The sequence below is a fragment of the Ornithorhynchus anatinus genome, chromosome 12 (genome assembly GCF_004115215.2).
Source record: "Ornithorhynchus anatinus isolate Pmale09 chromosome 12, mOrnAna1.pri.v4, whole genome shotgun sequence".
Taxonomy (NCBI): Eukaryota; Metazoa; Chordata; class Mammalia; order Monotremata; family Ornithorhynchidae; genus Ornithorhynchus; species Ornithorhynchus anatinus.
Window position 1 is genome coordinate 24107249 of NC_041739.1, and position 25278 is coordinate 24132526.

General features: G+C 39.4%; 1 protein-coding gene across 2 annotated transcripts in view; it reads left to right on the forward strand.

Annotated features, from left to right (window-relative positions):
* Positions 1 to 484: 484 nt before the first annotated feature.
* The window catches only part of TTC29 (tetratricopeptide repeat domain 29), a 222281-nt gene continuing 197487 nt past the window's right edge, over positions 485 to 25278 (forward strand). The window contains exon 1 of one of the 2 annotated variants that reach the window (XM_029076334.2): positions 485 to 578. The gene's annotated coding sequence lies outside the window, so the exon portion shown is untranslated. The remainder of the gene's footprint in view (positions 579 to 25278) is intronic. The other variant, XM_029076333.2, reaches the window with a different exon arrangement.

The window sequence follows — 25278 nt, forward strand, 5'->3', positions numbered from 1 at the left end:
CAACAGTGTTAGTTGACATGTTCCCTACCCACAAGGAGCTTTTAGTCTAGAGGGGGAGACATGCATTAATATAAATACATTGCTTATGTGTACATAAGTGCTGTGGGATTGAGGATTGGGTGAATAGCAAGTGCTTAAGGGTTGCAGATCCAAGTAGGTGACACAGAAGGGAGAGTGAACAGGTGTCAGGAAGATAGCATTACTTTGGAGACATTTTTCAGAGATTTGTCAGTTAATTGTATTTATTGAGCTCTTATTGTTTGTAGAGCACGGTACTAAGCGCTAGAGTATGATGTGGCAATAAAACAGACACAGTCCCTGCCCATAATGAGTTCATAGTCTAGTTTGATGTTGCAATTTCAAAAGCACCATTTTGTCAGTTTAACTGTCCTGTTGGCTCCATTCCATTTGAAACGTTGAACTCGGGTAAAGTCTTTTTCTGCCCCTTAATTATAATCAACACCCCATTATCTTCAATGCTGCAGGGAAGGGTGACATGGTGTAATAGAAATATACAAATCATTAAATAGTTCCACAAACTCCTCACACAACCAAACTTTGATGAGAGCTGCTAAAAGGTAAACAGATGTAATTGGGTTTTATCTCTTCTCCCTGCTCCAGAATCCCTAACTAATATAAGAGATTACAGATAGTAAAATGGTCAATAAATTGATGCTTTGGAGAATAAACAGAAGAAGCTAGAGGCCTGGATAGTCCACATGCTGTATAATCAGCCTTTGACTATTTGAAGAGCCAGTTGTAAAGTATTCCTCCTAACCATGTTTTTCCATTTCATCTACTCAAACTAAAAGTTAGAAAATGAATTTTTTTTTCCCAAGAATCAAGAAGAAGTTTTCACTGTGCCAATAAATGACTAGAAGGACAGTGATTTTTTTTTTCTTGTGGGCTCCTCTCACACCATTGAGTAACTGGGATTCTTTTTGAAAGATGCATTTTTAAGCGTCTTTCAAAGAAGTGTGCAGTTTGAGCTTCTCACAGAAGTGAAATGAACCATAAATGAGAAACATCAAAAGTAACTTACAAAGAAGTTTTTTTTAATATTAAAGTGGTGAATCAGAACTCAAATTAACAAGTGACGGAGTCCGCCTATAATGAAATCTTTTTTCCGACATAACACTTCATTATAAAAGAAGTTTTTCCTATAATAGAAGCAAGTGTAATTACATTTTTATATATAATTAGGACATTATTATCATTTCACCATATCAAAGTTCATTATGAGACATCTGCAATACATTTTTCATAGAGTAAAAATAAGAAGAGAACAGGGGTCCTTCAATTAGACTCATATAAGGACATCCACAGAGACTGAGTGAAGCTGATCAAACAGCTTAGCCCAAAAGGGACCAGGTAGAGCCTAAGTTATTTTATGACATTGAAAAGAAGGGGGTTTTTCCCCCTATCCTTTGTGGTTTCTAATTATAGTTTTCACTCCAATCTAATCTGCTCTATACTTTGGGAGTCCTGGAAATAGCAACGAAATGTGCTCAATCCAGGTAGAGTTTCCCAAGATCTATAGAGACATTTCTGACATATTGCTTCATAAAGTTTTCATTTTGTTTTCCTTGTTCATTATGATTCTCACTGTACCCAGTATTGACACCTGGCAGGTGATGGGATTTTGTGCCACGGGATCTTTATTCGGGTTTGGTGGCCAATTTTGATCACCACACATTAACAAGATTTAGAGAAATTGGAGAATACCCAGAGAATGACAAAAGACCATGAAAAGACTGGAAAATAATTCCTAAGAGCAAGGTCTGAAGGCACTGGGACTGTAAACCAATAAGGGAGAAAACTTAGTGATGTGGTAACTGTTCAAAATAAATGGAAGGGAATTTAGATGGATGAGCCTGGCCACTTTGTCTCTGGAACTCCTGAATTCTGAACAAGGAGAGGTGTTGAAAGCAGGAGATATTTCTGTTGAACATTAAGAAGAACTTCTGATTTGTGAGATATAGGACATTAGAACAGACTGCCAAGGAAACCGTGGTCTTCATCCTTGAAAATCATTTAGGTGCAACATCAATCAATATTATTTAATGACACCTGTATGCAGAGCACTATCTAAAGCACTTGGGAGAAAATAGAAATGATATGAGTAATCCCTCCCCATACGGAATGCACAGTCTAGTGGGGAGACAAACTTTAAAATCTTAGAGAGAAGGAAATAATAGAAGACAAAGATATGTATTTAAGGGCTGTGGTGTTGGGGATTGTGAATACTCAAGGGCAGTCATAGAGTGGCAGTTAGAGGACTATAAAGTGGGGAGATTAGAAATTAAATGGGGAAGACCTCTGGACCAAATATGATTTCTGAAGGGCTTTGAAGACGGAGAGAGCAGTGGACCGTCAGCTCTGAAAGGGTAGGGAGTTCCAGATGTGGTAAGATGTGAGCAAGTGGCTGGTAAATGAACTAGGTAAAAACAAGGCACAGTGAGTAGGTTGGCTCGAGAGGAGTTTCTGCTTGACTGGGAAAAGAATGGGCATCCATTGGAGGTTTTTGACGAGTGGGGAGACATGGGTAGAATGATTTTGGGGAAAAATGATCTGGAAAGCCAAGTGATGTATGGGCTGGAGAGAAAAGAGGCAGAAGGCAGTGAAAGCAGCAAGAAGGCTGATGCAGAAGTCAAGGTAGGATGCAGCAGGTGCCTGCAACAGCCTTGTGACTGCATAATTCGATGATTTTATCTGTTAAGTGTTTTCTGTGCGTCAAGCACTGTTCCAAGCACAAGTTAATCAGGTTGAACATTGTCCTGTCCCACATGCTGCTCACAGTCACAGTCATAGTTTGTATGAAGAGGAAGGGAAGGATTTGACGAGAGAGGGAGGTTTCAAGGATAATACCATGGTTGTGGCCTTCAGGGAAGAGTAAGATGGTGGTGTTGTCAACTGTGACCCCAATTTCTGTGATTTAAGGATGAATGGTGTAAGTGTAATAATGATATTAGCATTTATGGAGTAACCACTGCATGCTATTCTCGGGACCAAACACTTGGAACATAGAAAACAAGTAAGTACCACGACCCTGCTCACAGAGTGTACAGTTAAGCAGCTTGGACCTTGGGTTCAATGGGACCAGGGCATAGTGTTTTTCACTTACATTCTAGTTCTACAAACAGAAATGAAGTATATGGTATTAAACTGATCCTGCTCAAAGCCCTAGTTTTACTGTGCATTTGGAGATAGGACATTCTGACATTTGTAATAGGCATTGTTTAAACCTCAGATATTTATACTTAATGAGGTGTTATCCAGTTTTCAGCTGGTCTGTCCCCTTTATAGTGGATGTCTTCATGTCCAGTGTTTTTATTTTAAAGTAAGTGTAAGTAAATTTTTATTTTAAAGTAGTATCCTGCCAACTCAACTCCTATCTCCAAATTCCACAGCTCAGAAATGGTGGCTACATTCACTGGACCTGGGAGGGGAATGCAAGAGTCTGGAGAAAATAAGGGGAATCGGGGGTTCCCCTCCCACACTTCATCCTGTAATTAACACTCTAGAGTCAGGAGACCTCACCAGTCAATCAAAAATATTTATTGAGCACCTGTGTATGGAACACTATACTAGGTGCTTGGAGAGTAGAGCAGAATTAGTAAACCAGATGCCTATCTTCAAGAAGCTTGTAATCTAGCAAGAGACAGGCACTGAAGTAAATTACAGCTAGGAATGACTTTGTTACATTCCACATTATGTCCTCATGGACATTCGTCTGGCTCTCTCAAGGGCTGTCAGTGGCTGCCCTATTACTTCATAAGGAGCAGTGTTATTTTGGTTATTTTTGTATTATTTTGAAGCAGTGAAGTAGGGGGAAAGGAGACATCCCTCTCGTAGTGATAGTAGCAGCAACAACAGTTTTTGAACTCCCTACTTGTTTTAATGCCCTTGGGAAATGCGGAAGAAAGAAGTGGCATATTCCCTGCCCACAAGGAACTTAGAGTCTAACAGGAGAGACAAATGTAAAAATATTTACAACTATAGGAATCAAATTAGATTGAGCAGACAAAAACATGAGTGCTAAGGAGGTTGTAAATTCACATGTGTTATAGATGTTATGTGCCTTGATGTAGTGTATCAGATTCTAATGATATCTTGGAAATGCAATCAAATGTACTTGTGTATTGTATTTCCAGAAGTCCCTTTTTACTAAGCAAAACAAGTAAATAATTTGCCTTGGTTTCAGATTGCAAGTTGTGTGAAACACCTCTCTTAACCTATGAAAGGTTTGATCACATATGCAGAGTCTGAGATGAAACATTCATATTTAATTATGTTAGCCAATAATTTTTTATGGTATTTAAGTGCTTATTGTGTGTCAAGCATTGTACTAAGTGCTGGGGTAGGTAAAAGTGAATCAGGCTGCATACAGTCCCTACCCACATGGGGTGCACAGTTTAAGTAGGAGGGAGAACAGGTATTGAATCCTTATTTTGCAGTTGAGAAAATTGAGGCACAAAAAGGTTAAGTGACTTGCCCAAGGTCACAGAGCAGGCAAGTGGCAGACCTGGGATTAAAATCCATATCCTCTGGCTCCCTTATCAATGCTTTATCCAGTAGGCCACATATCTTCATATTGTGCTGTGGAGGAAATGGTGAAAAAGAAAACTCCCAGGTCACAAAAATTCCGGCTGCCCCTTCTCATTGTCATCATCCTTCACCTCCACACTTTACTGCTACCATAGTTTCTAAAAAAATTAAATTTAATCTTCCAAAACAAAGTTTGGCAAAAAGTCAGAGTCTTTGAAACTGAATGCTGAGCCCGTTATATTGTCAATAGGGGACAATGTATTTTGGCCGATTCCTTTTAAAACATGAAAACAAATGAATTGATTTTTGTATACCTTCCCTCACCTTGTTTTTTGTAATTTCATCTAAGTCTAGAAGTTTCCCATCAAGGAGACAGTATGTTCTATAAAGAAGGATTTAAAAGGGATTTATGAAATAATGATCGGGAAACGGTTTTTTAATCTAGCGTGGTTTTCTCTTTGGGACTCTTTGGATTTTGGAAAAATCCAGATTTACAAGAATGATGGCCCAATATAAATGATAATTTATCAAAAGCTGAAGAGGTTATTTTATTATGATTTAATTTGTATTTCCATGCTTACTATCAGTCCATGGACTGATATAACCTCAGCACTCTTCTGATAGCATTAAGCCAAATGACTGAAAGCCAAATGCCTGAAAGTCAATCCTCAGTAAATCGACTGTCAATGTTCAATTGCTTCTGAACCAATTGTCAATAAATTACGCATTGAAAGCTCTTCTTAACCCTAATCTTAACCTTGGGTTTAAATCTAATCCTGGGTCCACTGAGTTTTTTGTTTGGAGATTTATTTCTACTTTTCTAAACACTGATGTTTGGATTTGTGTTGAAGATGGAACTTTAAACTTTTCATTTAGAAGATGATTTCTTATCCTCCCCACCCCAAATGACTTAATTCATGGATACAATTTGTATAGCATGTTACTGACACTTTGAACATGAGGACAAAGAATAGTGAGCAAAAACGGATTATTTTATAATTTTAGAACCCTTTTCCCACATTTCTGCAGAAGAATTAGTAACCAAAGTCATGGAGTAAGACAATATTCCTCTTCAGTTCCCTGAACACTGTGTCAAGGCTATTTAGTTGTTTGTTTCTTTGTCTTGTTGGGGTGTTTTACAATAATGCTGTAGTGTCTGGTTGCACCTGGTACCATGAAGACATCCAAAGAAGTTAAATTATGAAGCAAACTTAAGCTTTGAAGAAATTTTTATTTAATCTGTATTCCCCTGTTTCATCTACACATCCATCCAGCACAATCTGCATCATTATTAACTACACCATCTTTCTAAAAAAAAAGTAAAAAGTAAGACATCTGTGTTATAGCATTAATATATTCAAAGGTTTTTACTTTCATCTTGCAAGCATTAACACTGTGTAAATGCAGTGTAAGCGTAACTTAGAGCTTCACTGAGTTACCAGAAGAAAAATATACTTAGTGGTACCAAAAAGAAAATGAAGAAAGAAGAAAAAGAGAATAAAGGAGTCAACCAAACTGGGTGGTATGCAAAAAGCTGAATTTTATTCATAAATAGAGCCCCTTTTGCCTATTGCTCTTACCTACCTTTATTTCTAATTGCTAGCACAATTTTTAAGGCACTCAGGCAAGCCTCTAGCAGTGTGCTGAAGGTGTGTTTGTGCAGTTATGCCCTCTGGCTTTGCTGCCAGCCTATTCCCTTAGATCAGAGCCAGAAGGCAGACTGTTTTCGAATACCGATCACCTCACCCAGACCTAATCCTTTGAGTTCTCTTTGGCATCTATTCCTTCTGCCAGTTTCCTCTTCTGTTCCTCTCTTTTCTTCTGAAGTTGACAACAAAGACATCCTCAGGGCCCTCCTTGATGTGAGACCACTCTTGATGTTGTTACAGTGTGTTTTTTTTGTACTCTAAAGTTGTGCTACTTTTATATTCAGCTAGCACAATATTTGCACACCAGAAGATAAAGAAAATGTGAATATGTTATACAGAGTGATAGTTTCTTTATAATTTGTACCCCTTAGTATTTCTTGATGGAAACCTTCCTCTTTTCCTGTCATTCATCTACATACCTGATCAAGAACCTGAAGGTGTCTTTTCATGGGCTACGTTCCTCATATACCTTAAATTGGCCTGACCTGCCACTTTTAATTTTAAAAGGATGGCTGAACAGGATGTGGATGAATATGGAATTTCTATGAAGCCCAAAACTTTTGAACGGTTCCTGTCCTCTGTGATAGTGAGTTTTAAAAGGGAAATCTCCAAAGAGCTAATTAGTAGACAAGTAGAGCTCAGCCTGAACAAAGCTGAAAAGATAGCAGATAACTAAAAGGACCTGGCCAGAGCTGACAAAAATCAAAGCACTGACAGAGAGCTGGCAGTAACCTTGGGCTGCTAACTGACAGGGACAATAAAAAAAAATCCTCTGAACATGGCAGAGAGTGACAGCCCCGCTACAGGCTCTCTAAAGAGCATCGAGTCTCCGCCAAAAAGGAAGTAGCAATCTTCCGACAGGCAGCACTGTAGACCTCGCCCTCCTGCCCCAGTGCCAGCAGATCCATATTAGCTTTGGCAATTCCCTCACAAGAGGCAGGGGAGGGAGCTGAGACTCAGAAGCCTTGACAAAAAAACCAAAAAGGTCTTCGCGCATGGTGCAGAGATCCCACTGAACTGGAAGAGGAAATAGGTGATGATAGAGGCCAACAGATCTAAACTAGCAAATGAGGTGGAGTTTGAAGGAGGGATTTCTCACTGTTCAAACTATGTGTTATTTTGTTTACCTGCGATATCTGGATTTTTCAGGCAATGGATATTCTTGGTCTGAGTGGTCTGAACAATTGTCTCTGTTCTGCACTCGGAATGCTAGTGTGAATCTGGACTTGGAAAAAGGGATCTGTTTCTGTAAGCTCAGGGAGTTGAACCGATTCATTCAATAGTATTTATGGAGCGCTTACTATGTGCAGAGCACTGTACTAAGCGCTTGGAGTGAACAAGTCGGCAACAGATAGAGACAGTCCCTGTCCTTTGACGGGCTTACAGTCTAATCGGGGGAGACGGACAGACGAGAACAATGGCAATAAATAGAGTCAAGGGGAAGAATATCTCGTAAAAACAATGGCAACTAAATAGAATCAGGGCGATGTACATTTCATAAACAAAATTAACAAAATAAATAGGGTAATGAAAATATATACAGTTGAGCGGACGAGTACAGTGCTGAGGGGATGGCAAAGGAGAGGGGGAGGAGCAGAGGGAAATGGGAGGAAAAGAGGGTTAAGCTGTGGAGAGGTGAAGGGGGGGTGGTAGAGGGAGTAGAGGGAGAAGGGGAGCTCAGTCTGGGAAGGCCTCTTGGAGGAGGTGAGTTTTAAGTAGGGTTTTGAAGAGGGGAAGAGAATCAGTTTGGCGGAAGTGAGGAGGGAGGGCGTTCCAGGACCGCGGGAGGACGTGGCCCAGGGGTCGACGGTGGGATAGGCGAGACCGAGGGAAGGTGAGGAGGTGGGTGGCAGAGGAGCGGAGCGTGCGGGGTGGGCGGTAGAAAGAAAGAAGGGAGGAGAGGTAGGACGGGGCAAGGTGATGTAGAGCCTTGAAGCCTAGAGTGAGGAGTTTTTGTTTGGAGCGGAGGTTGATAGGCAACCACTGGAGGTGTTTAAGAAGGGGAGTGACAGGCCCAGATCGTTTCTGCAGGAAGATGAGCCGGGCAGCAGAGTGAAGAATAGACCGGAGCGGGACGAGAGAGGAGGAAGGGAGGTCAGAGAGAAGGCTGACACAGTAGTCTAGCCGGGATATAACGAGAGCCCGTAGCAGTAAGGTAGCCGTTTGGATGGAGAGGAAAGGGCGGATCTTGGCGGTATTGTAAAGGTGAAACCGGCAGGTCTCGGTAACGGATAGGACGTGTGGGGTGAACGAGAGGGACGAGTCAAGGATGACACCGAGATCGCGGGCCCGAGAGACGGGAAGGACAGTCGTGCCATCCACGGTGATAGGGAAGTCTGGGAGAGGACCGGGTTTGGGAGGGAAGATGAGGAGCTCAGTCTCGCTCATGTTGAGTTTTAGGTGGCGGGCCGACATCCAGGTGGAGACGTCCCGGAGGCAGGAGGAGATGCGAGCCTGAAGGGAGGGGGAGAGGACAGGGACAGAGATGTAGATCTGCGTGTCATCTGCGTAGAGATGGTAGTCAAAGCCGTGAGAGCGAATGAGTTCACCGAGGGAGTGAGTGTAAATGGAGAACAGAAGAGGGCCAAGAACTGACCCTTGAGGAACTCCAACAGTTAAAGGATGGGAGGGGGAGGAGGCGCCAGCGAAGAAGACCGAGAATGACCGGCCAGAGAGATAAGAGGAGAACCGGGAGAGGACGGAGTCCGTGAAGCCAAGGTGAGATAAGGTATGGAGGAGGAGGGGATGGTTGACAGTGTCAAAGGCAGCAGAGAGGTCAAGGAGGATTAGAATGGAGTAGGAGCCATTGGATTTGGCAATGGCAGAGAGAAAAGCCCAGAAGAAACTCACCTAGGCAAGTAATCAGTGAGTCCAGTGTCAGAAGAAGGAAGGATCTCATATAAAATGATCAAAACTTGAAAGAAACTTAGGGAACTTGAGGGGAAAGATTGATGAGCCTCAGAAAACGAAGAGAAACACGTAGCAAATTCCACATAGGGACATGATTGAAAAACAGAACTTGCTAAGTAAATCTAAAAATGAAATATGATAAAGGAATTCAGCCAAAACAGAAGGGTGCTAAACTGACCTTTTGCAACTGGGGTTCCAAAAGTGAATAGTTGGTAGAATTTCTTTAGCAGTAAACCACCTATGTATATCACACTTTCAGCTACCCAGTCTTTTGTTTCTTTTTGGCAGATCATTTCTGTTGGTAGAAAACACACACTATTGTGGTATTTATTGAGCACTATGTGCAGAGCACTGTATTAAGCGCTTGGGATAATATGATACAATAGACAAGTTTCCTGCCCATAATAACCGCAAGTGCCATGCTTGCCAGACAATGAGTGAAATGTAGTTTTTCTACTCTATTTTCCCTGTAGGCTGCCAAGTGGGTCTAGGCAATTGGTTGATGTATCTTCTGAATCAAAGAGGCACGTTTACAAAAACACAGCCTAACTATTAGGTTACCCAACTTTATGGTGAGAGCAGAAAGCACATGATGGAAGAGACTCTCTGCAAAGAGGTGACCAGAGGATGATTGCTGTCATCCTGCACTAACTCTCAGTTCTACCTAGCTCTGCCTTTGCCCTAGTCAATCATCCCCATGCCTACCAAGCTTGGCAGAAATATACAATAGAGACCATTGCTGTGATTTTTGTCTCATTTTGCTCCAAATGTGTTTGTTTAGTAGATTTCACCATCGAAGTTGACAAAAAGAACAAACCTACCTTAATGAGTATGACAATTTGTAAATTAAGAGCATTTTAAGAAAGAAAATGGAGATCTACTTTATTGTACTGTTGGCACTGGAACCAGATTTGTTTGAGGGGTTATCTACTCTTCTTACTGGTTCCTATTGTGTTTCTGGAAAGTAAAATTCAATCAATAAAATGGATATTGAATGATTATCACTTTTTTTCCAAAGAAGAAGACATAAATCTGAACAGTTCTTTTCCTTGTTATTCTTTAAAATGATTTTGAGAAACATTTATCTTGGATGATTTAGATAATTGTCCTTTCTAAAGGCAATGGATATTCATCCAGTTACCTTTCAGGTCTAGGATTCTCTATTTTTGTTTTAATGAAGAAAGCATTCCCGAGACCTTAGATTTTTCAAATTGCAAATGGACAAAGAAGGACTAATATGTGGGATATCCATCCCCTCCCTCCCAGGCCCACAGCACTTATGTACATATCTGTAATTTACTTATTTGTATTAATGTCTGTCTCTCCATCTAGACCTTAAGCTCATTGTGGGCAGGGAATATCTGCTTTCGTCATATTGTAGTCCCCCAAGTGCTTAGTACAGTGTTCTGCACACAGTAAGTGCTCAATAAATATGATTGAATGACTGAAAATATGAGCAATAAGATGTCACACCCCAAATTATGAAGTAAAATAACGTAAAATATTTCCCACAACTATTATTGTGAAACCAAGCAAAAGTATTTCTTTGTTGTTCCTTCAAAAAGTGTGGGCATGGCTATGTTTTAGCATTTTAGATTAGTTTTACTTGAACTGTCAGGCAAATAATTTTTTCGAATATAAACCAATGTTTCTTTATGTTTACCGCATTAAGGATTCATATATATATGAGTCTCTATACAGGTGCCCGCAGCTGCTTCACTCAGAATTCCTCTCAACATCTATCTATGCATTCTTTTTATCCTTTGTTCCCACCTGTCCTCATCTGATCCTTCATAAACATAAGCAGATAACACACCCTTTAAATCTAACTCTAACATGCAGCATTCATCTTTGATCTTTAGATCTATCTGGCATGTATTCTGTACAGTTTTTTCTTCCTGGGGTCTTCCTGGAGTTTTCACTTACTCTCCTTTGGCACACGGTGAGAGCAGACAATGGGTTCAAAAGTTATTTTGTATCACTGAATCAATCGATGATATCATTTACTGTGTGCAGAGAACTGTACTACTAAGCACTGGGAGAGTACAATAAAATAGAGCTGATAGACACATTCTCTGCAACAGTGAGCTTATGGTTTTATACTTCATGGGTAGTTGGCTGTCCAGAGTGATGTCCTTCCTCTTCTATTAAAATGGTTCCATGTTTCTTTCCTCTTCCTATTATAGTCATCAGTTGGTATACTGGCCATGTTCATTTCATAACAGAGGTACATGAAGTATTCTTATATTTACTGATAAGAGAATCCTTCTAAGAACTATTGGCTGGCCCTCCATTTGAACTTCATGGCAGTCTTATCCAGTCAGTCAATAAATCATATTTATTGAGTGCTTACACTGTGTAGGGTATAGTACTAAGCACTTGGGAGAGTACAGCAAAACAATATAACAGACACATTCTCTGCCCACTGTGAGTTTAGATTCTAGAGTGGGAGACAGGGATTAACACAAATAAATTATGCATATGTACGTAAGTACAGTGGGGCTGGGGCCGAAGGGGATAAGTAAAGGGAACAAATCAGGGTGATGCAGGAGGGAAAAGAGGAAACGAGGACTTAGGGACAACCTCTTGGGGAAGATGTGCCTTCAATAATACTTTGAAGATGGGGGGTATAATTGTCTATCAGATATTAAGAGGGAGAACATTCCAGGCCAGAGGTAGGACATGGGCGAGAGGTCGGTGGGGAGAGAGATGAGATCGAGGTACAGTGATTAGGTTGGCATTAGAGGAGTTAAGTGTGCAGGCTGGGTTGTAGTAGGAGAGCAACAAGGTGAGGTAGGTGGGGGCAAAGTGATTGAGTGCTTTAAAGCCGATGGTGAGGAGTTTCTGCTTGATGTGGAAGTGGATGGGCAACCACTGGAGGTTCTTGAGGAGTGGGGAGAAGTCATTGCCTGACTTTTTGCAATGTTCTTGAATTTTTATTTCCAATTCTCCTGCATTATTTGTAAATATAACTCAGTGGAGGTGAGACATCAATTACAATATTGAATCCAGTAGAGTTTTAAATAGCTTTGGCGATATTGTGTCTCCATTCTGGGTGCTTCTACAAAGATTTATACAGCATGGACTGATTTCTGTTTGCAATTACACCTCACCTCCAGGGGGTATATATTCTTATATTTTTTTCCAATTTCTTTGAAATGTTGTAAACAGCATTGAATTTCCCTATGTCAAGTGCTTACTTCTAGTTGATAAATGTATACCAAGCTGGGGTTTGGTATTATTGGCATTTTTCTGTTAAATGGCAGAGAGAGTTGGAGAGGTGATAAATGAGTCTCGTGAGAAGAATCCGACTTCTTCACTCCTGGGATATGGTGTGAAAGACCTCTAGCAAAGGCTCTGTGTATTTTTTTGAGCAGTAAAAATTAAAGTTCTTATGCAGACCTCCAAAGTCTCCTTTCTTTAGCAGTACTGTCTTTGTTCTTTTTAGTGCAGTTGGAGTGCACTCGTTTAACTTGTAGGTATTGAATGGACATTTACTACCTACGTTGATTTACTGTGACCATGTACTTTCTGCCTGGGAATTTTCTGCCTTTCACAATTCAAAGGGTTCATTCAACTTCTTCCCAAATTATACCCAGAGCAGAGCAGCTTCTCTCCTGTATGAATTCGACTGACAAGGAATTAAATGAATATAGGACATTGTAAATGTTTTTTGTTTTGAGTCTGCTTGACATGCTCTCTCAATTTTCATCTTTTAGCGTGAGATGATCTTATTCCTTCTCATTTTCTTTTGAACTTCTTCAGGGTTTCCCGAATTTCAGCTGCCGCTTCAAACTGTCACCTGAATTTTTCACCGACATTTAAAATTAAGTACGTTTCTAAAACACCTTTTGTAAAGTATCCTTTACTCCCTGTCATTTTTTCTGTTGACTTTATCTTTTCATCATTATTTTTAACGTCTTCTGGAGGCTTTCTTTCTTTCTTGATACTATTTTCACTTTCTTCTTATTTGTTAATTGTTACATGTGTAAGGAATACATTATATTAATTTGTCTATTTTCCTGGAGGAGCTATATTTAAGTTTCAAATACATGCGATTTCTCACAGCACTTTTTTTTTTGCTAAATTAGCACATTAAAATAGCTCAAAAGCCAATGCTAATTAGGTCCTCTTGATCATTGATGACCTTTTGCTTTGATTACAACATCCAAGATGTTAAAGTTCTTTATGGGTCTGCTAGTTTGTAATCAATACAATATTTTTTATATCTTTATATTTTGAGAGGTTTTTTTAATCCATGCTTTCCTTTTTTTGCCTGTGATGTGCAAAGTATGTTTCCCTCAAAAGTGGATCTCTGAAAAGTAATTTAAATGAAGGATCATCTTTAACTACAGTGTTGAAATGTTAATCTCCTGACACTCCTATGCCTCAAATAGAGAGATACACCCCATGTGTCCCTCACCCACTGTTACAATTACGCAGACACAGATTGTGTTACTTCTTCTCTGTAGTTCTTTCACTCACTACTTTTATTACATAGCTCAAAGTCCGGGAGTTTTTTCTTTACTACTTTTAGCAGAGAAAATGAAGGGTTATTTTATTTTTAAAAAATTTAAAAAATCAAGTATGCAGATTGACCTTCCCTTCCACCAGTCTACTCCCAATACAGTCCCTTTCTAGAACTTTTTTGGCTCTGTAAAGCCCAGGTAATTCAGTGCCCTCTTGGCTTCTCTTCTCTTTGCCTATGCCTGTCTTCATCCTATCTCTTTTCCAAGAACTGATTAAAGTTCTGGGCCAGAGATAGAGGAAGGCGGTGGGCTCCCCTGGTTATAGTCAGCCCCCTCCAGCCATCCTGAAAACATACACACGCACCCCTTGGTCTGCATTAGGCTGTAATAATAATAATAATGGAATTTGTTAAGTTCTAACCATGTGCCAGGTAAAGTTCTAAGTGCTGGGGTAGATATAAGATAACTGGGTTGGACACAGTCCCTGTTCCACACAGGGCTCACAGTCTTAATCCCCATTTTACAATGAGGGAGCTGAGGCACAGAAAAGTTAAGTGACTGACCCAAGGTCACACAACAGACAACTGGAGGAGCTGGGATCTGACCCCATGACCTTCTGACTCACAGGCCTGTGTTCCGTCTACTAGGCTATGACAGAAATTCCTCCACTAGACTGTAAACCTGTGGGCAAGGATCTACCAACTCTACGTACTGTACTCTACCAAGTGCCTAGTACAGAGCTCTGCACCCAACAAATGTGATTGATTGATTTATTGTCTCCAAGGAGAGCATCCCCCTTTTCCTGGCAATGCCAGGATTATTTTAATTCCAGGGGTGATTTCAGCAGAAGTAAGGTGTTGGGGAGAGTCTGTGGGATTTGGAATATGATTTACCAAGGTAGGCTGTAGACAGTTGCAGTGGGCCTTCCTGAGAGTGGTGGATGTAGAGCAGCTCCTTCTTCTGCCCAGTGGTTATAAGACCTGCCCTCCACTTTCACTCTTCACTGTTAACGTTTCATTTTGCTCATGAAGGATATTTATATTTACTTTGTGTATGTGAAATGTGGACTGATCTCCGAGGCAATATTTGACTTCTCGATTGGTTGGTTCCTCCACGCCATACAACATTTAGGACCTTAATCCAGAGTTAATTTATCAGAATTACAGTAGTTGCATAAGTCTTTCCAGGTTCCTCCTTAAAGTTTTCAATTAATGTATTGCATTGCAATTGCTGCAGATCTGGGTGACTCTAAGGAGAAAAACCAAAGCGAGATGTACTTTAACAATTAAAGGTAGAAGTCAGTAGTTGTTACATAGGTGCTGTGTGTGTGTGTGGAGGATGAATAACTTCCTTGGACACATCCAAACAACCTATTTCAGCTAAAATAGTTATTCATGTGAACTGCTGTACACACCATTTGTACTTTTAACTTATTTGATTAGCTGCTCTGAGGCTATATATAGTGATAATTCTTAGCATCTTTGACTTGCAAAGAACATTAAAAGGCTTGGGATCTATTTGAGTGGTAAACGTGAACTTTCAAAAATTCAAAACTGGCTTTTTAGTGTGGTTCATATGAACATGTGAAATACTATTTCTAGAGAACACACCTAGATCAGGCAAATGATCAAGTTAGATAATCAAATATGAAGCATTGCTAGATATTTTGTTTCTGATAATGGCAACCGGAGACTTGATGGAATAGTGTGATGGTTGTCAGGTGGTAGTTAGATTGTAAGCATTTGGAGGGACCGGTTCTGTACCTCTTACTACTGTGGTATGTTCCCAAATATTTGTTTCAGTGATCTATGCATAGTAGGTAGCTGATAAATGCTGTCGATAGTGAAAAGTCTTCTTCCCTTGACATCCATTCTAATCTTTAGAATCAAACCCTAACTTTTCTTCTCTATATTCCTAACTTGATTTATAGAAATTAAGAACTGGTTTTCTGTGAATGATCCGGAACCCTCTTGAATCTATTGATGCTTTTGGCCTGCAAAAACCCTATTAAAACAAGTCACATTTGCATCTTCTGTGAAGGGAAATATTTCCATTTGTTTGGAACTCAAAACCTTCAAGTTTCAAAGGGTGCCCCCTTATCTTGGTTTTATGGGATTGGGTTTATCATAATTCCAAATTTGTCCTTTTCATCCCCTTTCATGATGGTGTAGACTTCAACTACTTTCCATCTAAGCCTTTACTTTTTCATACTGAAACGTCTTAACTCTTTTAATCTAGTCTTATAATAATTAATAATAATTATTGTGGTCCTTCATCATTCATTCAGTCGTATTTGTTGAGTGCTTACTCTGTGCAGAGCATTTTACTAAGCACTTATAATCATGATATTTGTTAAGTGCTTACTGTATGCCAAATGCTGTTCTACACTCTGTGTTAGATACAAGTTGATCAGATTGAATAGAGCCCCTGCCCTATATGGGGCTCACAGTACAAGTAGGAGTGAATAAGATTTAATCCCCATTTTATAGATGGGATAACTGAGGCACAGAGAAGTTAGTGACTACCCAAGCTCATACAGCAGACAGATGGCAGAGCCAATATTAGAATCCAGGTCCTCTCACTCCCAGGCCCATACTTCTTCCTCTAGGCCATGCTGCTTCTCATGAGGAAAGCTCTCCATTCATCCGATTATCTTGGTTGCCTTTTTTCCCAGATCCATTATCTTAACACATCTCCAAGAATATACAGGTTTGTAAATGGATTTAAAAAAATGAATTAACTAGAAACCTGCTCCTCCTTCAATATTTTCACTACCTTCTTCCAAATTTACTGGGATCATTTTACTAATTCAGATGAAAGGCTAGATGTACTCAACAACAACCTATTATGTTCTAAATTCTTCTTAAAATTATTTCTCCTTCATCAACTTACTTCCAGGACCAAGACCTGTAGGTCTCTGAAATTAGGTGTATCCTTAGCAGCAGCAACAGCATTTAGAGGCATCTCCTGGTGTTCTGAACTGTGTTATACGTTCTAGTAAGCAAGTTAAAGAGCCTAGACCTTGTCCTGTACAGGTTTACAATCTGGTAGATTATTTCCTATTTAAAGCCACAACAAATGATCTGAGATCAGAAAATGAGCTTTATGGCATAAATTAATCCGATATTTGCTTGATTTTAACTCATTTTGCTGTCTAGATCTGGGCCAGGGAAAATCATTTCTAGCATTAGAATTTAAAAGTGTTTGATCCCTTCCTAGGGCTAAAACCAGGTACTGAAAATACGAGTCCTACCAATTTTATGTCACAATTACTTTTGAGTCATATTTTACCCTTCATTGTCTTCTACAATCCTGTGATTGTTTTGGAAGATTAACTAAGAGTTCGGCCTGGGTTCTTTATAGAAAAATCATGGGTATTGATCTTGCCCTTGAGGGGTCTGCCCTCTCAATTAAATATAGGCACACAAAGGCCCAAAGAGGGAAGTTAAGTGGAGAAGAAGAAATGAATAAAACAAAAATTAAAGTTCAAAAGACAGATGTGTGAAAATAAGACTTTCTCCTCATCAGCTTTATGCACCTACTCATGAAGAGCAGGGACAGATGAGGAAGTATATGAGAGAGGGGTGACTAATGTTCCTAGGTAGTACTAGGGTGGGAAGCAGATATTTGATTCTTATGTGCCTCCCTACATGCTCTCTGTCTCAATAATTCTGAGTATGATTCTTTTCCCGCATCAGTTCCATGCTTCCAGTTTATCTTGTCTAGGTGTGGCCTCTGAGGGAATGGCATTGAAAAAGTGGATTCTGACTTAAAAATGGAAGATGTGAAAGCCAAGGTCAAAGTTCGAATAGCTCAGTTTGCTTGAAGGTGAAATGGGTTTATGTGGTAGGAACCCTAGGTGACTTTTAAAATGAGTTTAATGCCACCAGCTAAAGATGACCCTAGAAGTTACAAAGCTGATTTGGCTAGCTAAAGAAACTCACTGAGATCTCAAGGTCATAACTTAATATCAGTGGTTGTTATAGGTTGTAAAAAATTCATTCATTCATTCAATAGTATTTATTGAGCACTTACTATGTGCAGAGCACTGTACTAAGTGCTTGGAATGAACAAGTTGGCAACAGATAGAGATAGTCCCTGCCGTTTGACAGGCTTACAGTCTAATCGTGAGTCTAGGTCATTCTCCATCTCCAATAGAATGAAGCAGTGTTGTGAAAGAGGTCACATTTTATTCCATGGTTGAAGTGTTACAAATCTATGCTTCTGATCCTCCTGGAATTCTTCAAATTCACTCAGTTCCATTCCATACTCATTCAGCTGGCTCAGAGGAGGAAGATGCTGCTTCCTCTTTCCAGTTCTTCTCTTTCCCTAAACCTAGGGCAGAATGATTTGGTCATGTCAGCAAGCCACTATCAAAGTTCTGAGGCAGAGACTCACCAAGATGTTCAGTCTGTCATCTTGAGTAAGATTAGGAGGGGTCACATTGAGCATCTAATGATAGAACAAAGTTGGCAGTAGGGGCTCTGTCTTCACAAGTGATGTGCCAGTCTCAGTAAATTTGACTTTGTTTCCCTGCCACAAAAGGCCATCCTTGCTAGGAACAATGTGGCCCTTGCTAGCCTGCAATCGGATCAGAACAGAGTAGTACTGTGTTTGACCTCTTTTTTAAAAAAATAGGTATGTAAGCACTTAATATATACCAGACACTGAACTAAGAGCTGGGGTAGATGTAAGAAAATCAAGTCGGGCACAGTTCATGTCCCATGTTGAACTCACTGTCTTAATCCCCATTTTACAGATGAAGTAACTGCAACACAGAGAACTGAAGTGACTTGTCCAAGGTCACACAGCAGACTAGTTGGGGAACTGAGATTAGAACTCAGGACCTGATTATTTTGCATCTAGCACAGTGCTTAACAAATACTATGGCCCAGATATGACATAAATTGCCCAAGGCCACACAGCAGACGAGTGGCGGAGTTGGGATTAGAACACATGACCTTTTGACTCCTGGGCCCGTGCTCTATAGACTGCACCACGGTAAGATGTGAAGCTCAGAGTAGGAAGGGTAAAGGAACAGGGGTGAAAGGGCAAAACTGTGTTACTAGGGAATCGATTTCACTTTAGGAGGGGTACCTAAAAGTACCCTGTGAAGGCAGTAGTTTCCCCTCACTGATGCAGGGACAGTACATGGCTCTAAACAATTAATCAGTCATATTTATTGAGCACTTAGTGTGTGAAGAGTATTGTACTAAGCATTCGGGAAAGTACAGTACAACAATGTAACAGACACATTCCCTGCCCACAATGAGCTTTCAGTCTAGAGGAGGAGACGGACATTGATACAAATTAATAAATTACGAATATGTACATAAGAGCTGTGGGGATGGGGGGTGAATAAAGAGAGGAAGTCGGGGCAATGTAGAAGGGAGTGGAAGAAAAGGAAAAGAGGGCTTAGGGAAGGCCTCTTGGAGGAGATGTGCCTTCAATAAGTGGGGAGAGTAATTGTCTTTCCGATATGAAGAGGGAGGGCGGGCGTTCCAGGCCAGAGGCAAGATATGGGTGAGAGGTCGACGGTGAGATAGATGAGATGGAGGTCCAGTGAGTAGGCTGGCATTAAAGGAGTTAGTCAACTTTATTATATACCAGACACTGAACTAAGTGGGTCGTAGCAGGAGAGTAGCAAGTTGAAGTAAGAGGGGGGGCGAGGTGATTAAGGGCTTTAAAGCCAATGGTAAGGGCTTTCCGTTTGATGCGGTGGTGGATGGGCAACCGCTGGAGGTTCTTGAGGAGTGGAGAAACATGGACTGAATGTTTTTGTAGAAAAATGATGCAGACAGCAGAGTGAAGTATGGACTGGAGTGGGGAGAGACGGGAGGCAGGAAGGTCACAAGTAGGCTGATACAGTAATCACGGCAGGATAAGATAAATGCTTGGATTAACGAGGTAGTTTGGATGTACACTGTACGTCCATTGTACAGTCGAATTGTACATTCCAAGCGCTTAGTACAATGCTCTGCACACAGTAAGCACTCAATAAATACCACCGAATGATGGAGAGGAAAGGACAGTGGCCTTGCTTTCTTTGTTTTTTGAGCCATTATCTTGTTGCAGCAATCCATAAGACCCTGGATACCCAAAGACTGAATTATTTTTAAACTGCCACATGTCCTATTTGAGTTCATTTTTCTTGTTCTTCCTGCAATCCTGTCTTTCCCCAAATCTAGCAATTGAATTTTCCATATTGCCCCTGACATACGGTACCTTCATTTGTGACTAGACTGTAAACTTGTTGTGGGCCAGGAATGTGTCTATCAACTCTGTTATATTGTACTCCCCCAACCATTTAGTAAAATGCTCTATCCAGATTAAGCACTCAAAAAATATGATTGATTATCGAAGCACTTAGTACAGTGTTCTGCACACAGTAAGCGCTCAATAAATATGACTGAATGAATGAGTAGCAGATCGCTACACACATACACACATTACACTTTGAAATCTGAGGTCATGTCTTCATCAGGCTAATATTCAATATCAAAGATATATCATTCCTGGTGAGCATAGTAGAGCAAAAGTGTTCATAAATTGTAATAATGCAGTTATACGAAACTATACTCTGGATTTTTTAATGGCTATTTGTATCTTACGTGACCTTTGGAAATATTTAATCACTCTGAGTTTTAGCTTTTTTTTAATTACAAATGAGCACAGCAAATTCCTTTCTTGGTATTAGTCTTCCAGAGAGTTGTGAGGCTTCATGACATCACCATTTCTAAAGCAGGTTGTGATGCTCAGTTTGAAAAGGTCCTAAAAAAATTGCAAAGCTCTCCCGTTCAGGTGAATTGGTTAAAATATGAGGCTGTATCCTATATATTGGATCAGTTGCCCGAGGCCTGAGAGGTCGCATAGATTTGATTAATTATTTCAAGCCTTGAGGTACATCTGAGTTCACCTGACAAGCGTTAAAATACGGTGTGTAGACAAGTCCCCTGCCTGCCATGGCAAAAATTGTAAGATTGTAAGTGATTCTTCCTTCCATATAATAATGGTCTCTTTTCCATACTTAAATAGGCAGGCAGAGCTGCAGCTAACCTTTCTGACTCTACTCTCCTATTCCAGCTTCTCTGGACTTAACTGCAATTACTATTGCCAGGTTGGAAAATTTTGTGTAGCTTCTTGAATCGATTTGATAATTGGCAGCCTTGGGTCTGAAACAGTGAAAAGTACCTGAAGAGGGAGCGGGTAATTTCAAACCTTTTAATCCCTGGTCACTGATGGGAAGGCCTCACTTACCTATAGTTAGCAATAAAGTATCAAGTGTTGTTTTGTATTCAAAACTGTCTCGTAAACTGTGCAAAACTCAGGACAACTATAATAGAAAATGTCCTTAGTGAAAACAAACATGTAATAAAGAAAATAAAAGGTGCTACTAATGCCTCCAATATTCCAGCTTTAAAACTATGCAGATGAAACTGAAGAAATGTGTTGTTTTGGGAGGATTTGCTGAATTAGCCACAGAAGGGTTTTGAAAGGACTCGATATAGTACACTTTTCCTTAAATTATTGCCCGCTATGTATTAAAACCAATGGATTTTCCATTAACTTCCTGAAGTGAAAAGCTGGTTTTTGCTGTGGGGCTAGAAAATCTGGACTGCTCTGCTGTGCTTATTTTTTCTAAAATTGTAATGCCTATATCCAGGAACTGCAGTTACGGCCCCATTTCCATGCACCCATTCCTGTCGAATTCCTGCAATGATTGCTTATTCATTCGTTCAATCGTATTTATTGAGCGTTTACTGTGTGCAGAGCGCTTAGCACTGCTTACAGCTGCTGCTTCCATTTTATCTCTTCCAATTTCCTTCTTAACCCACTACAATATGATTTCCTCTCCTTAACTTATTTATGCCCATATATAAACACTAGTACATATGTTTATTCAATTATTTATTTAGACCACTCTAGTTCAGTCATATTTATTGAGCATTTACTGTGTGCAGAGCACTGTACTAAGTGCTTGGAGAGAGTATAGTGTAACAAAGTTGGTATGCAAATTCTCTTCACAAAATGAGTTAAATAAAGGCTGTAAATATTTGTAAATATTTTTTGGTTTGACCGTCCCCCTTCAGTATGTAAGCTCCTTTTTGCACTTTAAAAAGATAGAGACTCCTTTTCACTTAATGTCTGCCCCAATTTGATTTCATTTTCTACCCTCTCTGAGATATTTGAGTTTTAGACCACTGAAAGGAAAACATATTTGAGTTTCACATCTGGGAATTTGAGCATTATCTTGTTGCCAGAGTCACAGATAGCCAACTAGTTAAATATTTCACCTTTGTGTTTGAAGTTGACATTACTGAGAGTGAAATTGCAAACAAGGCCAAACTCTTGTGCATCGTGCCTTTTCTGGCCTCCATACATGTGGATGAGCATCACACTCTTCCTCCTGTTCCTGCCCAGATCTCCTTCCCCCTCCAGTTTTTTTATGGAAGCTGTTAAGTGTTTACTGTGTACTATGACTGTACTAAATTCTGCAGTAGGTGCAAGCTAATCAGATTGTACACAGTCAGTGTTCCAAATGGGGCTCATAGTTCATTCATTCATTCTGAGAGTCCTCCCCGTTTTCAGAGACCTCCTGAAAACCTGCCTCTCCCAGGACGTATGGCCCCAATTAAACCCCACCTTGCCAGGTATTTTCTCACCAACCACAGCCAAGAGCACTTTTGTTTTATGTATCCTAGCCCTTCTCAACCTAGATTAAATTGTTTTTTCGGTTTATCATCTTGATATCAACAGTCCTAGTGTTTGTGAATGGCTTGAATCTGTTATTTCACTCCAGTTTGACTTCAAGCCATTCATTTTTTTTTTTTAAATGTTCTCTTCCAAGCATTAAATACAGTACTGTCGGCACACTAGGTGTTTGGTAATTACTTCCTGAGTGCATTCCTAAGGGCAGCTAGCCACTAAGGGTGCTTTCTAATGGCACCTCTGACTCTTGGTCATTTGGAGAATTAAATAGAGCTGTGTGTCTTTCCTAAGAGTTTGGAAGGGGTTGGGGAGGTTTTATTGCTTTTCCTATGGTATTAGTTAAGCATTTATTATGTGCCAGACACTGTATTAATCTTTGGGGTAGGTACAAGATAATCAGGTTAGACACATCCATATCCCACATAGGGCTCTCAGTCTTAATCCCTATTTTACTAATGAGGTAACTGAAGCACAGAGTCGTTACTTGCCCAACGTCACACAGCAGACAAGTTGCCGAGCTTGGACTAGATCCCAGGTCCTTCTGACTCCCAGGTCCTTGCTTAATCCACTAGACCACACTGCTTTTATAAATTAGGGGTAGGCTTGAGGATGAGAAAATAATTTATTTGTTTTTGCAGTAATGATGATGGGTTGTGCTAAACCATCCACACACACTCTCCTAGTCCCCCTGAGATCAGCAGCATAGCATAATCTATTTAAAAGGCTTGGATTTTCTTAATTTCACAATCAAAACTGTTTACAGAGGCTGCTCTTTCATAGACAAGTAGAGAAATGAATAGAGGCGTAAGTAAAAGTGAAAAAATAATGTTTTTAATCAGTTTTTATAAATTCATAGATTTACTTTCCATTTATTTTTTTCTTAAAATAAATCTGAGGTTCTGCAATCCCTCAGATACAATGAAGCAGTCATGTGTTTTATGAAAGATAACAGATGCTAGCATCTGCTATTGTTTTGACTTTGGGAGAAAGTTTTACAAATAAAGAAAATTTTGAATGTCATTGTCAGAGCTTCAGGTTTCATTTAATTTAATGAAAATATTTGGATTATGCCTGTTCAAGAACTGATGAGAGAAAATAAGATCATTACCTACTCCCCCTATTTAGGAAACTGTGCTACCTTCCTGTTTCAATTGGATATTTTTCATTTGTCTCATTTCTTAACCTTGACTGGGGTTTTAATCTTATGGCACTAAGTCCTTAGAAACATTTATTATAGAAAGACAAATATTATTCTTCCATAGGCCACTATGCCTTTAAATGATATAAGCTTATTCCCGAATCAAAATCCCATAATATTCAACATTCACCGAGAAGTTTTAGTTTCTTTTCTATTTTCTTTAAATCTGCAAGAATTTGTTTATTTCAGAAAAGGTTCTGCCCACTTCCAACCACACCAGCTTTTCCAGAGCATATTATTTTAATGTCTCTGCTGAATGAAAGGATTCTTTCATGACATTTCAAACCCTCAAGTACCAAAAGGGTAAATAACTTGAAGTATTATTTTTGACTGACTTGACTTTGAAAAAGAGAGAGTCTACAGGAACAACTGCAGAAATTGAGGTGTTTAGCTACTTCTCTAAGCAGTCCCTCAAGTTAGCCTACTAATGTTACTAATGATGATAAACCCTCTAATTCATTGGATTAATGAGTTAGGGCCAATAGAAAGAAACAAAAATCTATAACTTTTCCACAAACTTAGTTAAATGTCAAGGTTTTTAAAGGCCTAGTTAGCAAGTATATTAGATGAGATATGTCAGTTTCCCAATTTACGACTCTGACTTGTCTCTTGTGATTCCTTATAGCCTCTAGCCATTCTCCTCTTACCTGAGGCATTCTGTAGCAAAAACCTGATGCTTCCAGTCATTCCGCATTCTTGTGTTTCTTCAAAAATAATTGGACAGGCACCTTTCCATAAACAATCATCATTAGTTATATAAGGTACACAGATAAGAATACCATAAGAATAAGTTTCAATGGAATGTCTTGAGCCAAATAATAATAATTTGGCTCCTACGCTAAAAATGTGATTGACAGGGAGTTAATGCACTGAGCACTTTTCCAGGAGGCTGTGAGGCTGAGCTCCTTGATGCTTAGAAAGTCCTGCTCTCAGAAAAGTGACACAGACATTGACCAGTGAGGGTGTTGCTCTTCAATAGCCTGTTCCGTTTCCAGGCTCTATGATTAAAGTCATTATGGAAACTGTCAGCAATGGGGGGAAATGAAAACTGTCACAAGAAGCAATTGTCTGAAATTTTCAAAATTTTTATAATGGTAAACTATTTTAAAGTAGCAGAGAAATTTTGTATTTAATGAAGATGAACCCGAATGAAAAAGCTGCAAGTTTCAATTGGAATCCCCTTTCATGCTAATGCCTATGATCTTCTTTTCATTTACTTTGCTATTGTATGGAAATGGGAGAAATCAACTGGATTTGTCCTTATGAATGAGACTTAATAGAAAAATAAATTGCCCCATTGCAAGATTCTATTCTTAAGAACAAACTGTCCCATGTCATATAATGAGCATTTAAACAACATTAAGAATCGTACACAAAAATCACAATTTTCAACACTTTATTTCAAGGGTTGTCATAATGTCAATAAGGTAGGGCACTTTCGATCAGAACACTAACCAATATGAAGTATATAGTTTTTGGAAGGTTCAGATATTCCCATTTTAAAATATATAAATGCTAGAATATCTAAAATTCTACCTTTGCTACAATATTTTAGACCTGTACATAGCCAATATTCAAATTATAAAATTAGAATATGATTTTATAAATAGCTCAAATTAGATTACTTGCTATATTATATTTGTAATGTGTCTATAGAATAAACCAAGATTGTAGAGTGCTGAGTGATTGTTCTTGAAAGTATGAAATTCTTCTGTTTTGAGTAAAAAAAAAAAAAAAAAGGAAAAATTTAGTTTAGTATTTTAATACTTTATAGATACAGTTAGCTTTAAAACCT